Source organism: Oryctolagus cuniculus, chromosome 2, assembly GCF_051225735.1.
Source record: "Oryctolagus cuniculus isolate XC-2025 breed Fujian yellow rabbit chromosome 2, ASM5122573v1, whole genome shotgun sequence".
In the NCBI taxonomy this organism is placed as follows: domain Eukaryota; kingdom Metazoa; phylum Chordata; class Mammalia; order Lagomorpha; family Leporidae; genus Oryctolagus; species Oryctolagus cuniculus.
The window spans coordinates 195,333,852-195,350,679 of NC_142868.1; the positions used below are offsets into that span (position 1 = coordinate 195,333,852).

General features: G+C 42.8%; 1 pseudogene; it reads left to right on the top strand.

The window, feature by feature from the left end:
- The first annotated feature begins 10,639 nt into the window (after nucleotides 1-10,639).
- Nucleotides 10,640-15,297, top strand: LOC149128197 (claudin-34-like; annotated as a pseudogene).
- The last annotated feature ends 1,531 nt before the right edge of the window (nucleotides 15,298-16,828 follow it).

Consider the following 16,828-nt stretch of genomic DNA (forward strand, 5'->3'; position numbering starts at 1 on the left):
GCAGTTACCACAGGATTTCAGCATTGGCAGAAGACAGTCTCCAGGCATCCTCCAACAGCCACGAGAGCTGAGGCTCTGCAAGGGAGGAGGCCTCTGTTCCTTGGATGAGAATCAAACTCCCCAGGAAGAAGGTCCAGGCTTCCCATCTGCCTCTACCTTTGGCACAGTGCTGGCTGCTGCGGAAAAGGGGACTCCCCGTGTGTCATCAAGTCGAGGGAACTCAATGGCGCTGAAGGGTAGTGTGTGAGGTTTGCAGAAAGAAAGTTCAAGTTCAGGCCAGACACTTTCAGAACGTATAGGGCCAGTGGATGAGTATGGGGCAGAGAGCTCAGTTATTCTAACAGGGGAAGAAGCCAGAAAGTAGTCTGTCGACTCTATCATGTATTCAAATAATATCTGTGTGTGCTGTGTTGGGGTGGGGAGAGGGAAATGTAGGTGTCTTTATCACCTGGGACATGTGCTACCGAGCAGAACACAACTGAGATGTTGAGACCATCACAACTTGGAGCAGAATGAGATCGGAGCAATAGGGCTCAGGAAGAATGCAGGTTCCTCTTCCCCAAGCTCCCCATACACTGCCTCCTTCCACTCCGTAGGGGACGGTGTGAGTCCTGGTTCACTTTAAGGCCACATGCAACGTGACTCAACCACTAGGCTCATTGCAGTCCCACGGTTCTCACCTGGCTGATCTGGAATGGGAGCTTCCCCCGAGCCGGTCACTCACCCTGCGTGAGCACAGGGTCACTTGCCACCTCGCTGCACTACTTGCTGGACATGGGGACATCTCACAACACTTGGGCTCAGAGAGCACTAAAGGCAGGATGAGGGTTTATGGGTTCTGTGAGCAATGCCAGCTCCATCGCTGATGAATGAAGTCACCCCTAGGCAGGTTCCTTAAGCTCCCTGAATTGCAGTCTTCTCTCAATGGTGGCTGAAGGAGTGGAGATTGCAGATAGAAGGTGATCATCAGGATACCTAAGTCATTTTGAGCTGGTTTACCAGGTGCATAAATTAACAAACTGCTAAATTGGTGGTTTCTAGAGTTTCTTCTAGCTCTGACTCTGTACTCAGCATGAGGACACACTCCTTGGAGCTGTTAAAAGCAGGTCTCTCAAACGCGCCTGAGCCCCCACGGAACCAAATTTCTGGGTAGGAGGTGCACAAACTGATGTTGAATATCTCTACATTCTAGGTGCTGTGATTGATCACCAACGCCCTGGGACTCAGCTGCTGCTGTAGCCTAGGATGCAATCGCGCTGCACTTGACACGGCTCCTCCGGGAGCCCTGATGGGTGTTTCCTGCAGCCATCCTGCAGAAGTAGAACTGCACAGGAGCCCCCGCTCCACCCCGAGCCCCAGTCTCCCCAGTGCTTTTCTGCCTGTGTACTTAAGACACAGTCCCTTGAATTACTGGCATCTGTCTTATATTAGCATATGAAATAATAGAAAGATAAATGCCTGGTGTCATGCCTGTCTCTAGAAATGATAATAGCTACTGCTTACTGAACACTCCTACCTGCACATACTTTGTTAAATATTTACATGTGCTATCTCTGATCCTCAGGCTGACCTCATTTGTAAGTACAGGAGAGCAGAGAAGTAAATCATTCCCCTGTATTATTCAGAGAGTAGCTTTAAGGGTCAAAATTCAAGATGTACCACCCTTGATTTAAGCCACTTGATATTGATGAGCTCATTAATTTTTCCAAACTTGTTCGCTGCTTATTTGCAAAACTCTATTGCTTTGACTATTTTTCTACACTCATCTTGGTGAACATCTGCAAGAACCAGTGTTGGGGAAATTCCATCTTTGTAACATCACTAAGCACAAAGTTAAGTTTCTCAATTTCAATACATGCTGTCAAATCATCATGCAACTGAAGATTTGAGACTCACATATTTCATGCTGTCACCAGCCTAGGCAAGACCTAACACGAGACTAATAAGGACAAATATTCCAAAGATGAATGGTTAAACAGATACCCTGGTGCCAATCAATTAACCAGGATCTTGCTGTGAACTTTCTGGGCCCAAACACTAAAATATAAAAAATACACACATATATGTATCCACATACATATCCATATGTTTATTCACATGCATGAATATACACTAACAACCACACATATGTATGTGATGCTTATACCTACTTCCATGTAGCCATGTATCACTTAACAACAAGAACATGGTCTGAGAAAAGTACCATTAGACAATTTTTTCCTGCACAAACCTAGGTGTAGAATTCAATCACTTAGCATGGCCTATGGATGCAATTAGAGATCTGGCAAATATGACACGCATGTCCTACCTGGGTCCTACCTAACAGAACATACTATTTTATAGTAAACTCTTATTTAAAAATAACTTGAAGGAGAGTCAGCATTATAGCATTTTTGGTTAAGCTGCTGCCTACAATGCTAGCATCTCATGTGGGCACCAGTTAGAGTCTCAGCTGCTCCATTTCCCATCCAGCTCTCTGCTAATGTAAATGAGAAGACAGTGGAAGATGGCCCAAGTGTTTGGGGCCCTGTACCCATGTGGGAGACCTTGATGAAGTTCCTGGCTCCCAACTTCATTGTGGCCAGCCCTGGCCCTTGCATTTGGCCATTTGGAGAGTGAACCAGCAGGTGAAATATCTCCTCTCTCTCTCTTCTCTCTCTCTCTCTCTCTCTCTCTCTCTCTCTCTCTCATCTTTCCATCTCTCTCTGTAACCCTGCATTTCAAATAAAATACATCTTAAAAAAATAAGTTGAGCCATTTTGGACATACATAAAAGTGGCACGACCGCAGGTCTGCACCCGCCCTCAGCCAAGCAGAAAAACCTGACTCTGGGGGGGTGAAATAACAGGAGATTAGGACCTAGTGAATGTGTGGTACTAATGAACTGAGACAGAAAAAAGCGACGGTGGGTGAGAGAACTCACATAGTTCACGTGAGTACTCTCCAGAGATGCTACAATTCAGTAACCTTGGCAACCCAGTGGGAGACTGCAGGAGAATTTGAGCCCACACTGAGGGCAGGACAGATTCCCTGTGTGGTCCTTGGAAAAGAGCAGGCGAATATTATACCCACAGGAGCCAGAGATCAGAAGCTAACTACCTTCAATTCCACTCAGCTGTGCAGAATTACTTCCCTTCTGAATCAAAAGAGAGAGAGAGAGAGAGAGAGAGAGAGAGAGAGAGATTTACCATGCCTAACCTGGGAGTGTCACCTTTGGCACACCCTTAACCATGAAGAACCAAACAGAGCTCTCTGGCCACACCCATCTCAAGCCTCTAAGACTCCATCAAAAACAGACAGTCCACTTAATACAGTCAAATTATAACAAGAAAAAAACACCACAGTGAGGGAAGAAGAATCCAAAGAATATCCCCACAATGCCAAGCAAAAAACGCAGAAACCAAGGAAACAAGAACAAGGAAGACATTATGATGCCCCCAAATGTACAAGACACCCCAAGCCAAGATTATGAAGATGATGAGATGGACGAAATGCAATATATGGATTTCAAAAAATTTATGATAAGAATATTTAGAAGTTCTCAAAAACAAATGCTTGAGCTATGGAAACCCTTACTGGAAAGGATAGAAAATCTCTCTCGTGAAAATGAAATCTTAAGGAGGAATCAAAATGAAATGCAGAAACTAGTAGAACAGGAAAGTGTGATAGTGAAGAGAAAGCAAAACAAAATGAAGAACTCAATAGATCGAATGACAAACACATTAGAGAGCCTTAAAAACAGAGTCAATGAAGCAGAAGAGAGAATATTGGACTTAGAAGACAGAGCACAGGAAAGTAAACAGTCAAACCAAAGAAAAAAAGAGGAAATTAGAAATCTAAAAAATATTGTCAGGAATCTAAAGGATACTATTAAAAAAAAGCAACATTCGGGTTCTAGGAGTTCCTGAAGGCATGGAGAGAGAGAAAGGATTAGAAGGCCTTTTTAGTGAGATACTTGCATAGAACTTCCTGGGTTTGGAGAAGGACAGAGACATCCTAGTACAGGAAGCTCATAGAACCACTAGCAAACATGACCAAAAGAGATCCTCACCACGACATGTTGTAATCAAACTCACCACAGTGAAACATAAAGAAAAGATTCTAAAATGTGCAAGAGAGAAACGTCAGATTACTCTCAGATGATCTCCAATTAGACTCACAGCAGACTTCTCATCAGAAACCCTACAGGCTAGAAGGGAATGGTGAGACATAGCCCAGGTACTAAGAGAGAAAAACTGCCAGCCCAGAATATTATATCCTGCAAAGCTCTCATTTGTGAATGAAAGTGAAAAAAAGACCTTTCATAGAAAACAGAAATTGAATTCGTCACCACTCGTCCAGCCCTGCAAAAGATGCTTAAAGATGTGTTACACAGAAGGAGCCGCGGCTCACTAGGCTAATCCTCCGCCTTGCGACGCCAGCATACAGGGTTCTAGTGCCGGTTGGGGCACCACATTTTGTTCCGGTTGCCCCTCTTCCAGGCCAGCTCTCAGCTGTGGCCCGAGAGTGCAGTGGAGGATGGCCCAAGTGCTTGGGCCCTGCACCCGCATGGAAGACCAGGATAAGCACCTGGCTCCTACCTTTGGATCAGCGCAGTGCGCCGGCCACAGCACACTGGCCACGGCGGCTATTGGAGGGTGAACCAAGGGCAAAGGAAGACCTTTCTCTCTGTCTCTCTCACTGTTCACTCTGCCTGTCAAAAAAAAAAAAAAAAAAAAGATGTGTTACACACAGAAACACAGAAACACGGTCATCAAAGCATATATTAGAAAATATCTTGGGAAAATGGCAGGGAAAAGTTACTACTTATCAATAGTCACATTGGACATTAATGGCCTGAACTGTCCAGTTAAAAGACACAGATTGGCTGATTGGGTTAAGGAACAAAACCCATCTATTTGCTGCTTACAAGAAACACATCTTTCCAACAAAGATGCATACAGACAGAAAGTGAAAGGCTGAAAAAAGATATACCATGCCAACAGAAATGAAAAAAGAGCGGGTGTAGCCATCTTAATATTGGACAACATAAACTTTACCACAAAAACTATTAGGAGAGACAAAGAGGGACACTATATAAAGATTAAGGGATCAATTCAACAGGAAGATATAACTATTATCAATGTATATGCACCTAATTACAGGGCACCGGTTTATTTAAAAGATTTGTTAAGGGACTTAAAGGGAGACTTAGACTCCAATACAATAATACTGGGGGACTTCAATACTCCACTCTCAGAAATAGATCAACCGGACAGAAGATCAACAAGGTGACAGTAGATTTAAACAACACTATAGCCCAAATGGATCTAACAGATATCTACAGAACTTTTCATCCTAAACATAAAGAATTTACATTCTTCTCAGCAGTACATGGAACCTCCTCTAGGATTGACCACATACTAGGCCATAAAGCAAGTCTCAGCAAATTCAAAAGAATTAGAATCATACCATGCAGCTTCTTAGACCATAGGGGAATGAAGTTGGAAATCAGCAACTCAGGAATCCCTAGAGCATACGCAAACACATGGAGATTGAACAACATGCTCCTGAATGAACATTAGGTCATAGAAGAAATCAAAAGAGAAATTAAAAACTTTCTGGAAGTAAATGAGGATAACAGCACAATATACCAAAACTTATGGGATACAGCAAAAGCAGTGTTAAGAGGAAAGTTTATAGCAATAGGTGCCTACATCAAGAAATTGGAAAGGCACCAAATAAATGAGCTTTCAAGTCATCTCAAGGATCTAGAAAATCTGCAGCAAACCAGACCCAAATCTAGTAGGAGAAGAGAAATAATTAAAATCAGAGAAGAAATCAATATGATTGAATGCAAAAAAAAAAAAATTACCAAAAAATCAGCCAAACGAGGAGCTGGTTTTTTTGAAAAAATAAACAAAATTGAGACCCCATTGGCCCAACTAACTAAGAAAAGAAAAGACCTGAATCAATAAAATCAGAGATGAAAAAGGAAACGTAACAACAGATACCACAGAAATAAAAAGAATCATCAGAAATTACTACAAGGAATTGTATGCCAGCAAACCATGAAATTTATCAGAAATGGATAGATTTCTGGACACATGCAACCTACCTAAATTGAACCAGGAAGACACAGAAAACCTAAACAGACCCATAACTGAGACAGAAATTGAAACAGTAATAAAGGCCCTCCCAGCAAAGAAAAGCCCAGGACCAGAAGGATTCACTGCTGAATTCTACCAGACATTTAAAGAAGAACTAACTCCAATTCTTCTCAAACTATTCAGAACAATCGAAAAAGAGGGAATCCTCCCAAATTCTTTTTATGAAGCCAGCATGACCATAATTCCTAAGCTGGAAAAAGATGCAGCATTGAAAGAGAATTACAGACCAATATCCCTGATGAACATAGATGCAAAAATCCTCAATAAAATTCTCGCCAATAGAATGCAACAACACATCAGAAAGATCATCCACCCAGACCAAGTGGGATTTATCCCTGGTATGCAGGGATGGTTTAATGTGAGCAAAACAATCAATGTGATACACCACATTAACAGACTGCAGAAGAAAAATCATATGATTATCTCAATAGATGCTGAGAAAGCATTTGATAAAATACAACACCCTTTCATGATGAAAACTCTAAGCACACTGGGTATGGAAGGAACATTCCCCAATACAATCAAAGCAATTTATGAAAAACCCACGGCCAGCATCCTATTGAATGGGGAAAAGTTGGAAGCATTTCCACTGAGATGTGGCACCAGACAGGGATGCCCACTCTCACCACTGCTATTCAATATAGTTCTGGAAGTTTTAGCCAGAGCTATTAGGCAAGAAAAAGAAATTAAAGGGATACAAATTGGGAAGGAAGAACTCAAACTAACCCTCTTTGCAGATGATATGATTCTTTATTTAGGGGATCCAAAGGACTCTACTAAGAGACTATTGGAACTCATAGAAGAGTTTGGCAAAGTAGCAGGATATAAAATCAATGCACAAAAATCAACAGCCTTTGTATACACAGGCAACGCCGCAGCTGAGAAAGAACTTCTAAGATCAATCCCATTCACAATAGCTACAAAAACAATCAAATACCTTGGAATAAACTTAACCAAGAATGTTAAAGATATCTACAATGAGAATTACAAAATCTTAAAGAAATAGAAGAGGATACCAAAAAATCTTCTATGCTCATGGATTGGAAGAATCAATATCATCAAAATGTCCATTCTCCCAAAAGCAATTTATAGATTCAATGCGATACCAATCAAAATACACAAGACATTCGTCCCAGTTCTGAAAAAAAATTATGCTGAAATTCATATGGAGACACAGGAGACCTTGAATAGCTAAAGCAATCTTATACAACAAAAACAAAGCTGGAGGCATCACAATACCAGTTTTCAAGACATACTACAGGGCAGTTGTTATCAAAACAGCATGGTACTGGTACAGAAACAAATGGATAGACCAATGGAACAGAAAAGAAACACCAGAAATCAATCCAAACATCTACAGCCAACTTATATTTGATCAAGGATCCAAAACCAATCCCTGGAGTAAGAACAGCCTATTCAGTAAATGGTGCTGGGAAAATTGGATTTCCATGTGCAGAATCATGAAGCAAGACCCCTACCTTTCACCTTACACAAAAATCCACTCAACATGGATTAAAGACGTAAATCTATGACCGAACACCATCAAATTATTAGAGAATATTGGAGAAACCCTGCAAGATATAGGTACCAGCAAAGGCTTCTTGGAAAAGACCCTGGAAGCACAGGCAGTCAAAGCCAAAATTAACATTTGGGATTGCATCAAATTGAGAAATTTCTGTACTGCAAAAGAAACAGTCTGGAAAGTGAATAGGCTACCCACAGAATGGGAAAAAATATTTGCAAACTATGCAACAGATAAAGGGTTAATAACCAGAATCTACAAAGAAATCAAGAAACTCCACAACATCAAAACAAACAGCCCACTTAAGAGATGAGCCAAGGACCTCAATAGAGATTTTTCAAAAGAGGAAAGCCAAAGGGCCAACAGACACATGAAGAAATGTTCCAGATCACTAGCAATCAGAGAAATGCAAATCAAAACCACAATGAGGTTTCACCTCACCCCGGTTAGAATGGCTCACATTCAGAAATCTACTTACAACAGATGCTGGCGAGGATGTGGGGAAAAAGGGACTCTAACCCAGTGTTGGTAGGAATGCAAACTGGTAAAGCCATTATGGAATTCAGTCTGGAGATTCCTCAGAAACCTGAATATAACCCTACCATACAACCCAGCCATCCCACTCTTTGGAAATTATCCAAAGGAAATTAAATTGGCAAACAAAAAAGCTGTCTGCACCTTAATGTTTACTGCAGCTCAATTCACAATAGCTAAGACCTGGAACTAACCCAAATGCCCATCAACAGTAGACTGGATAAAGAAATTATGGGACATGTACTCTATAGAATACTATACAGCAGTCAAAAACAATGAAATCCAGTCATTTGCAACAAAATGGAGGAATCTGGAAAACATTATGCTGAGTGAATTAAGCCAGTCCCAAAGGGACAAATATCATATGTTCTCCCTGATCGGTGACAACTAAGCAAACACCGAAAAGGAAACCTGTTGAAGTGAAATGGACACTATGAGAAACAGTGACTTGATCAGCCCTTGTGCTGACTGTTGATGTACAATGTAATACTTTATCCCTTTTAGTATTTTTTTGTTCTAGTTAATACTATTGGTTGAACTCTGTAATTAACACACAATTATTCTTAGGTGTTTAAATTTAACTGAAAAGTGATCCCTGTTAAATATAAGAGTGGGGATAAGAGAGGGAGGAGATGTACAATTTGGCACATGCTCAATCGGACTTGCCCCAAATGGTGGAGTTAGCAAAGTGCCAGGGAATTCCAATACAATCCCATCAAGGTGGCATGTACCAATGCCATCTCACTAGTCCAAGTGATCAATTTCAGTTCACAATTGACCACACTGATAGGTCTAAGAGTCAAAGGGATCACACAAACAAGTCTAGTGTCTGCTAATACTAACTGATAGAAAAATGGAGAGAACGATTCAACATGGGAAGCGGGATACACAGCAGACTCAGAATGGCAGATGTCCTAAACAGCACTCTGGCCTCAGAATCAGTCCTTAAGGCATTCGTATCTGGCTGAAGAGCCCATGAGAGTATTTTAGGCATGGAAAGCCAAGACACTCTGCCAAAAAAAAAAAAAAGCCTAAATGAAAGATCTCTGCGAGTGAGATCCCAGTAGAAAAAATGGGGCCATCAAAGAAAGAGGTACCTTTCTCTGAAGGGGAGAGAACTTCCACTTTGACTATGACCTTGTCTAAATAAGATCAAAGTCGGTGAACTCAGTGCTTCCAAATATTCCGCCTGTGGCGCCGGCACACCGTGTTCTAGTTCTGGTTGGGGCGCCGGATTCTGTTCCGGTTGCTCCTCTTCCAGGCCAGCTCTCTGCTGTGGCCAGGGAGTGCAGTGGAGGATGGCCCAAGTGCTTGGGCCCTGCACCCCATGGGAGACCAGGATAAGCAGCTGGCTGCTGGCTTCGGATCAGCGCAGTGCACTGGCCGTTGCGGCCACTTTGGGGGTGAACCAACAGCAAAAGGAAGACCTTTCTCTGTCTCTCTCTCACTGTCCATTTTGCCTGTCAAAAAATAAATAAATAAATAAATAAATAAATATATTTTAAAAAGGCTGCCATAGCCTTGGCAACTCATGACTAGAGCCTAGGGAGATTACTGATGCCATAAACAAGAGTGTCAGATTATTAAGTCAACAACAGGAGTCACTGTGTACTTACTCCTCATGTGGGATCTCTGTCCTTAATGTGTTGTCCAATGTGAATTAATGCTATAACTAGTACTGAAACAGTATTTTGCACTTTATGTTCTGTATGGGTGCAAGCTGATGAAATCTTTACTTAATATATACTAAATAGATCTTCTGTATGTAAAGATAATTGAAAATGAATGTTGATGTGAATGGAATGGGAGAGGGAATGGGAGATGGGAGGGGTGCGAGTGGGAGGGAAGTTATTTGGGGAAAAAGCCATTGTAATCCGTAAACTATACTTTGGAAATTTATATTTACTAAATAAAAGTAAAAAAAAAGAAGGAAAAAAAAAAAAACTAAATGGGATGAGTGCCAGGGAGATCTACTGGACAGGATGTTTATAATGAAAACGTCTGGGTCATGTCAAGCTGGATACCTACTTAGAAGACAAGTGAAGATCGGTCAGATGGATCTGAGAGTGGACTCACCGTCCATGAGTAAACAGACCCCAACTGACCCCTACAGGCTGCCAGAACAGAGAACACGTAAGGAGGGAAAGAAAGACATGACATAATGGCTGCTGTCATTCCATAGACAGCCTAGCAACTGAGAATTTAGGGTGGAGGGCTAAAGAGAGGGCCTGGTGACTGAACACTGGGCCACCAGTGGTTACGAGAACCTACGGCTGCCCCAATCCAGAAGCCTGCGATGGAGAGCCAACAGGGATATCACGGAGGTACTGTGCCATCCTCAGCCATGCTGGCCCTCTGAGCTGCCAGCCTTCTCTCACATTGCTTCTGGTTCACTTGGAGACCACACGGCTGTTCTCATGGGTGTGCTGCCATTATGACCTTACTCGTCAGTAGTGCCAATCGCCAAGTAGCAGGTTTTGCCGTTTCCACCATAGGATGGATCCTCTTCACTACCTCCATGGGCCTTGCAGAGTGGCGACTGTGGTACACGGATGACCCCTTGCTCTCCCCCAAAGGCTTTGCCAGTTTGGGAATATGGAGAACCTGCATTTATCACCATCACCGCGACTCCAACCAAAGCCACAGACATACCAAATTCTGTCACTGACACACCTACAGTGATACCTTCTTCCCTCTCAGTATCCATGTTTCTCAACAACTCCTGCTGGCTGCCAACCTTCTAGGGCTTCTGGGGAGGCCTTTATCATCCTTGCACTTAGAAATGTGTACATGGGCATTGTGGGGACGAATACCCTCTTCAACCCATTTGTGGCTTCTGGAGTCCTGTGCATAATTACTAGTGTCTGTGTCTTAACCACTGCATTCTGGAATTACTACTCCATTGTGAATGTACGAGGCATTGCCTTCCCGTCGTCTTTCCATCTGCCCTTCAAGCCAGATACTCAGGAAGCTGGGAGTGCCATTCTACTGGCAGCACTATTTGCCCTCCTCATGCTTTTGAGTGGCTTGGTTTTCTGCCTTTACAAGTTTCCCCCTGGACAGGAATGTGTATCCTGAGGTTTCAGAGACATGAATTTTCTGGTAACATTGGCTTTGCAGATCCACGATTCCCGTGAGTTTATGGGAAGGACTAACCTAGGATAATCTTCCAGATAGTTACAAGGACTCCAGATCATGGGACATAAAGTGGCTGACTCTTTTCTTCTACTATATTCTGTGTCTGAATTTGGTTCATTGATTGGTTGGTTGAATTATGAACTTTCATTAAAAAAAAACCTTGGCCCATTTGCCAATTGATCTTTTCAGGTCTGTATTTTAATTGCTGTTGGCTGAAATAAATAATCAAAACTAAATCTGCAAAAAAAAAATAAGTTGAAAGAGTACACTCTGAAATAATGATAAAAAGTATAATGCAGTAACTATATGATCAAGTAACATAGTCGTACATGGTGATCAAACATTATGTACCTTGCACCATTGCATAGTTTTGCTTTGCTATGACTCACAGTGCAGGCGGTTTGCTTCCACCAGCATCACCACAAGCACGCTAGTGCATTTCCCTATAACATGATGATGACTATGATACCACCAGGCAATAGGAATTTGTAAGCTCCTTTATAATTTTATGGGACCCCCATTTTACATACGGTGAGAATTTTTCACTTCCAGGGGAGGGCAGGTAAGGACTTTTGCATTCTAAAGCCATTTGTTGCTTCTGAAATCAAAACGTAAATGAATCAATTTAAAGCTAGAGAACTCTATGCAAGCCAAACTTCAGATCCTCAGAACTACCCACGAATTTCCCAGCACGTTCATCTCGCTGACATGGATTTTGGTTTCTGGTCATGCTCGTGATGCAGGTGAATTTCTGGAAAGGTAAAGAGGTGGTTCCATGGTGAGCATACCACTCCCTCGAACTCAGCTGAGATGTTCTGGGGAGTCTGCATGGACCTCTCACTGGGCACCCGGTACAAGTTTAAGGTGGTTTTCTTAAACAGAGTTCCCTTCCATCATCTAGATTTGCCATTACCCATCACACTTTTGTGAAAATGAAGCTCTACTTTGCTGTGGATGGATGGTAGCGAGTTCTAAGCCTCCTGTTGTGCCCAAGGAAGAAGTTTGTAGAACGCTTTGGGATGTTGGCACACTCACCCCCAGTGGTGTGTGATTAATTCATTTTCATTGACTCACATGCATTGACATCTCTGGAGAGTGAGTGCTATAAATGAATTGCCCCCCCCCCCAATCCCGGCCACCTCAGGTAGATGATTCAAATAGCATTTAACATATACACATACATACCACATAGCCTAGAGTGTGTGTGTGTGAGAGCACATGCTTTGGAAATACAGTACCTTGACTGCTCAGGGCAATAAGCAAATATATAAACAAAGCAGGAAGGGCCGGCCCAGTGAGGTCTGAGGGGTGGGGAAAGCCCTCCTGTCCTTGGGCTTCTGTGCCAGGACCTCCTGCGCTGACGTGTGCTCCTCAGTCTTCTCCACTCCCTTCAGATCCCTGGCTGTGCCCTGAAGAGTTGAACTGGCCTTGAGTTAAGAGCCTTGCACACATCTGCAAGGCTCTCAGTCTCAGACACCAGATCCAAACGTGCCACACTTACTGAACATGGACAGCAACTCAGATTTAATGCACATTTTATGAGTATTTATTTATTTCACCCTATTCATATTTCTTCCCTTTTGTCATTTATCCCCCTTCCATTCTTGCAACAACAACTTAACAATTATTTCTCATGTCAACAGGGACTTATTCTAGGCCCTGGAGTAATAGGACTTACTTTGAAGCCCAGAACCTGCCCTCAAGGAGTTCAGACTATGGAGAGAGCCAACATTACTCCCTGCAAAGCAGTGAAACCTTTGGTGCGTGGAAGGAAAGTGATGTGGGAGTTCCATTAGTCACCTTTGCATTGCTATGGTGAGGCAGAAGGCCCACAGTGGAAGTGGTTCGAGAGCAGGGCACCCGCAGCTGCTTAGCTCTGGGGGAAGAACCCACACCACTGGTAGATGGCAATCAGAGAGCCGGTGTGTTTAGCAAGGCAGTGATTATACCCCAAACATGGAGCGGAGAGGGGAAAGGTGGGGCCAAACTCAGGTTTTTATAGCCATCTTCTCACAAGAACTACCAAGGAGTCCCACAAGAAGAGTGAATTAAGAGCCTCCCACTAGGCTCCACCTCCTAAAGTCTCTACCACCTAAAGTCTCCACCACCTCCCAGTACCACCACCCTGGAGACCAAGCCAGTAACACAGACCTTGGTGCACAGTCAACATTCAAATCATAGCAGGAGTTGAACAGTGCAAGCAGGGACCCCCATAAGCTAACCTAAGAAGAAGGGCTTTCCATTTAGAGGGAGTAGAGAGAGACTACACAATGGATCCATACGTGAACACAGAACAGAGTAGAAGTGCACCGCTGAGGGAGGGGGCAGCAGGAGGAGGGACAAGGACAAAGAAAATGATAGGCTGGGCCGGCTTATCAAGGATTGCATATTTAATGTAAGAACATTTGCTAATCCTTGCATTTTTGCGATTAAGGACCTCAGCGGGGCTGGGAGAAATGTCGTGTTTGGAATTCTAAGAAGATCTGAGATTAAGAGTTCTTAGCAGCCAAGGTTAGGGCAGCTTTTAGCTCCTGGTAAGTCCTCCCCCGAGACCTGCCTCCACGCCTGCCTGCCCTTGACCTTGGTTACCAAACAGATGGCAGCCTCTGGTCATGTCTTCTCTGTGCACCTCAGGACTGCTGCTCTCAGGTCGAATCACCGGGCCTCTGTCTCCTCCCCATCAGCCCACCCTGCCAGGCTCTGTGCACCCCTCGGCTTGCGAGGGCCATTGGCCCTGCTCACGCTCCAGACTGGGGAAAGCCCTGGCACAGGGCTAGAGCACAAAGGCCCGGAGCTCTGTGGTTAGACACTGTGGTATGAGTAACTCTCCAGCCGGCGCCTCTTGACACCTGCATTGGAATGGTGTGAACGCTTTCCCTTTCCTGTTCTGGGAAATCAGGTAACGGTTTTCACTTGAAAAACTGGAAACGCAGATGCGCATCCTCAGGAACACAAGGCCTCTCTGTTAAACACACTCCCCTCCTCAATGCAGAAACTACTGAAAGACATGCTGAGAGACATGTATCCCGTGTGTGTGTGTGTGTGTGTGTGTGTGCAATACACAATGTGCCTACTTCTGGGAATCTTCCTTGATACAGGAACTGGAGTGCAATCTAAATTACAAGCATGAGGTTATTTACTCAAAATGACTAAGTACAGAGAAAAAAATAGGACACGTCCTAAATTTCTGTCCGTTGAGGAGTAGTTGAATGAGTTATTTTATTAACCACTAAAGTTATAGTTTGGGAAGTGATGGCAACATCATTTCAAGTGAAAATGTGGGGAAAGGTGGCTGGCATAATATTTACATAGGAGATGCCGGAGGGGAGGAAGCCACAAGGTTAGCAGTAGTTATATCTCACTGGGATGGCTCTGTGTGGCTTTTATTTTCTTTTACAGAGAAATACGTGACATTAGGTCTCCTGCAGAAAGCATTTAGGCCAGGTGTGTGCTGTGTGGGAGATCTTAGGCCAGAGCTCGACATTAAAACCTGCCACCGTCAAAGAAACATGGTGCTTTGTGCAAACGATGCACAAATTTGGGGCACAGAGGTGGGCTGGTTGGCTGGCAGAGGGAAGGAAGGGGTGCAACCTCTTGGGGTACCAATAAAAGGGGGATGCATAAATAGACCTACAGCCCCAAGAGATTAAAATGGAGCAGGACTGACACAAAAACAGTGACTCTAAAAAAATCTAAATACTGAACTCTCCAGTCTAGAAAGCATTTCATGCATTTGCTTCAAGGGATTCAGATGTTTCCATTTTGCCAATTTTGGGAAAGACTCTCTGTTCCTCCAGTTACCTCCTGCTGGGTTCTGGAAGCCTGGCTCTCCCGGAGCCCAAACACAAGCGCTTTAAGTTCATGATGACAATGATGGGAGGAAACATTGAAAACGTCACTTTCAAAGTGATGCTTGTAGCCTTGATATTTCTTGTGGATACTAATGTTGTTTAAACACAACTGTAGAATTTCTTTAAAAAAATGAAGATGTGGGGTCTCACTATTGTTCTAGGCTGAGAACTGGGCTTGCTGAAAAAAATTAAGAGACAGTTCTGATGTGAATCTTATGTTTATTGTTTTAAAAGTCCTGTGCTAATACCAAAGGAATGCATTTCTGGTGGGAAGTGATATATTTCCATGGCTTCAGGGAACTTGACTAGTGTCCTAAAAATACATTTCCTTAAACATTATTTTTTAAAACCTTAAACAATAATCAAATAAGCAAACAATCTACAGCAAATATGGCCGTGTAAAATGCCCTTATCACCGATGTTCGATCTGTTAGGAAAGGCTGAGTATCGAGTCTCCTCCCTCAGGAAAAGGCTGCAGAGGATATGAAAGGAAACTGACGAAAAAGACTGGTAAACAGCAAATGAATAGGAAATAAAAATGTTAACCTAGCCAATAATCAAATAAGTGAATATTAATACATCAGTAAAGTTAAATTTGCTCTGAGCAGGGTGAGAGAACATTGGGGATTTTCCTTGTTGTTATTTGGTGCTCCACCTTGGTGAGCAGGTAGCAACACTAACCGCAGGCAGCCTGTTTACTGTAGGAGAATTTAAAATGGGTCCCAGGTCTCTCACCTAGTAATTCTCGTCTGTCTAATAGGTGGATGATTTGAACAAAACATAAGCACAGGTATATATACAAGTATATCATTGCTCTCAGAAGCACTCTTGTATTAGCAAAATAATCAAGATAAATGAAAACAATAGTAGAAAAGTGTTCAAATTCATTATGGTTAATTTATTGGATATAGTTTTATGCAGTCACCAAAACAGGTTTTCCAAAAACGATTTAATCACACAGTAATTGTTTAAAGCAATAAGTAATAACAAATCAACTAGAAAACTACCTAAATATGCTCATCAGTGCATTTACAAATGTCTTTACATTAAAACTCCTGGAAAAAAAACACATTAAAATAATAATGGCTGCATCTGCATGACAGCATTATTCTTTCCCCTCTCACACATTTTTATACTAGGAATGTGTACTACTGTTATGGTTCAATTAAAACTTTTTATTTCAGGGGCCAGTATTGTGGCATAGTGGCTAAAGTCGCCACTTGTGACGCCGGCATCCATGTTCTGGCTGCTCCACCTCTTTTCTGTCTCCCTTCTAATGGCCAGGGAAAAGCGGCAGAAGACAGCCCAGTGCTTGGGCCCCTGGATGAAGCTCCTGACTCCTTGCATCGACCTGGCCCTGCCCCAGCCATTGCAGCCATCTGGAGAGTGAACCCACAGACGATCGATCTCTCTATCCCTCTGAACTCGCACTTTCAAATAAACAAATAAATCCTCAAATAAAAACTTTTTATTTCAAAACAGAATGATATTTCTGGAAGTATAGAAAGTTCTCCTTGACTATGTAACCTTGAGACATTGCAACCATATAATACTATTTGTTTAGTAATCTGTCCCCAAATCTGCCCGTAGTTGATGCTCATGGATTTCAACTTTTGAGGGGATCCAGAGAGATG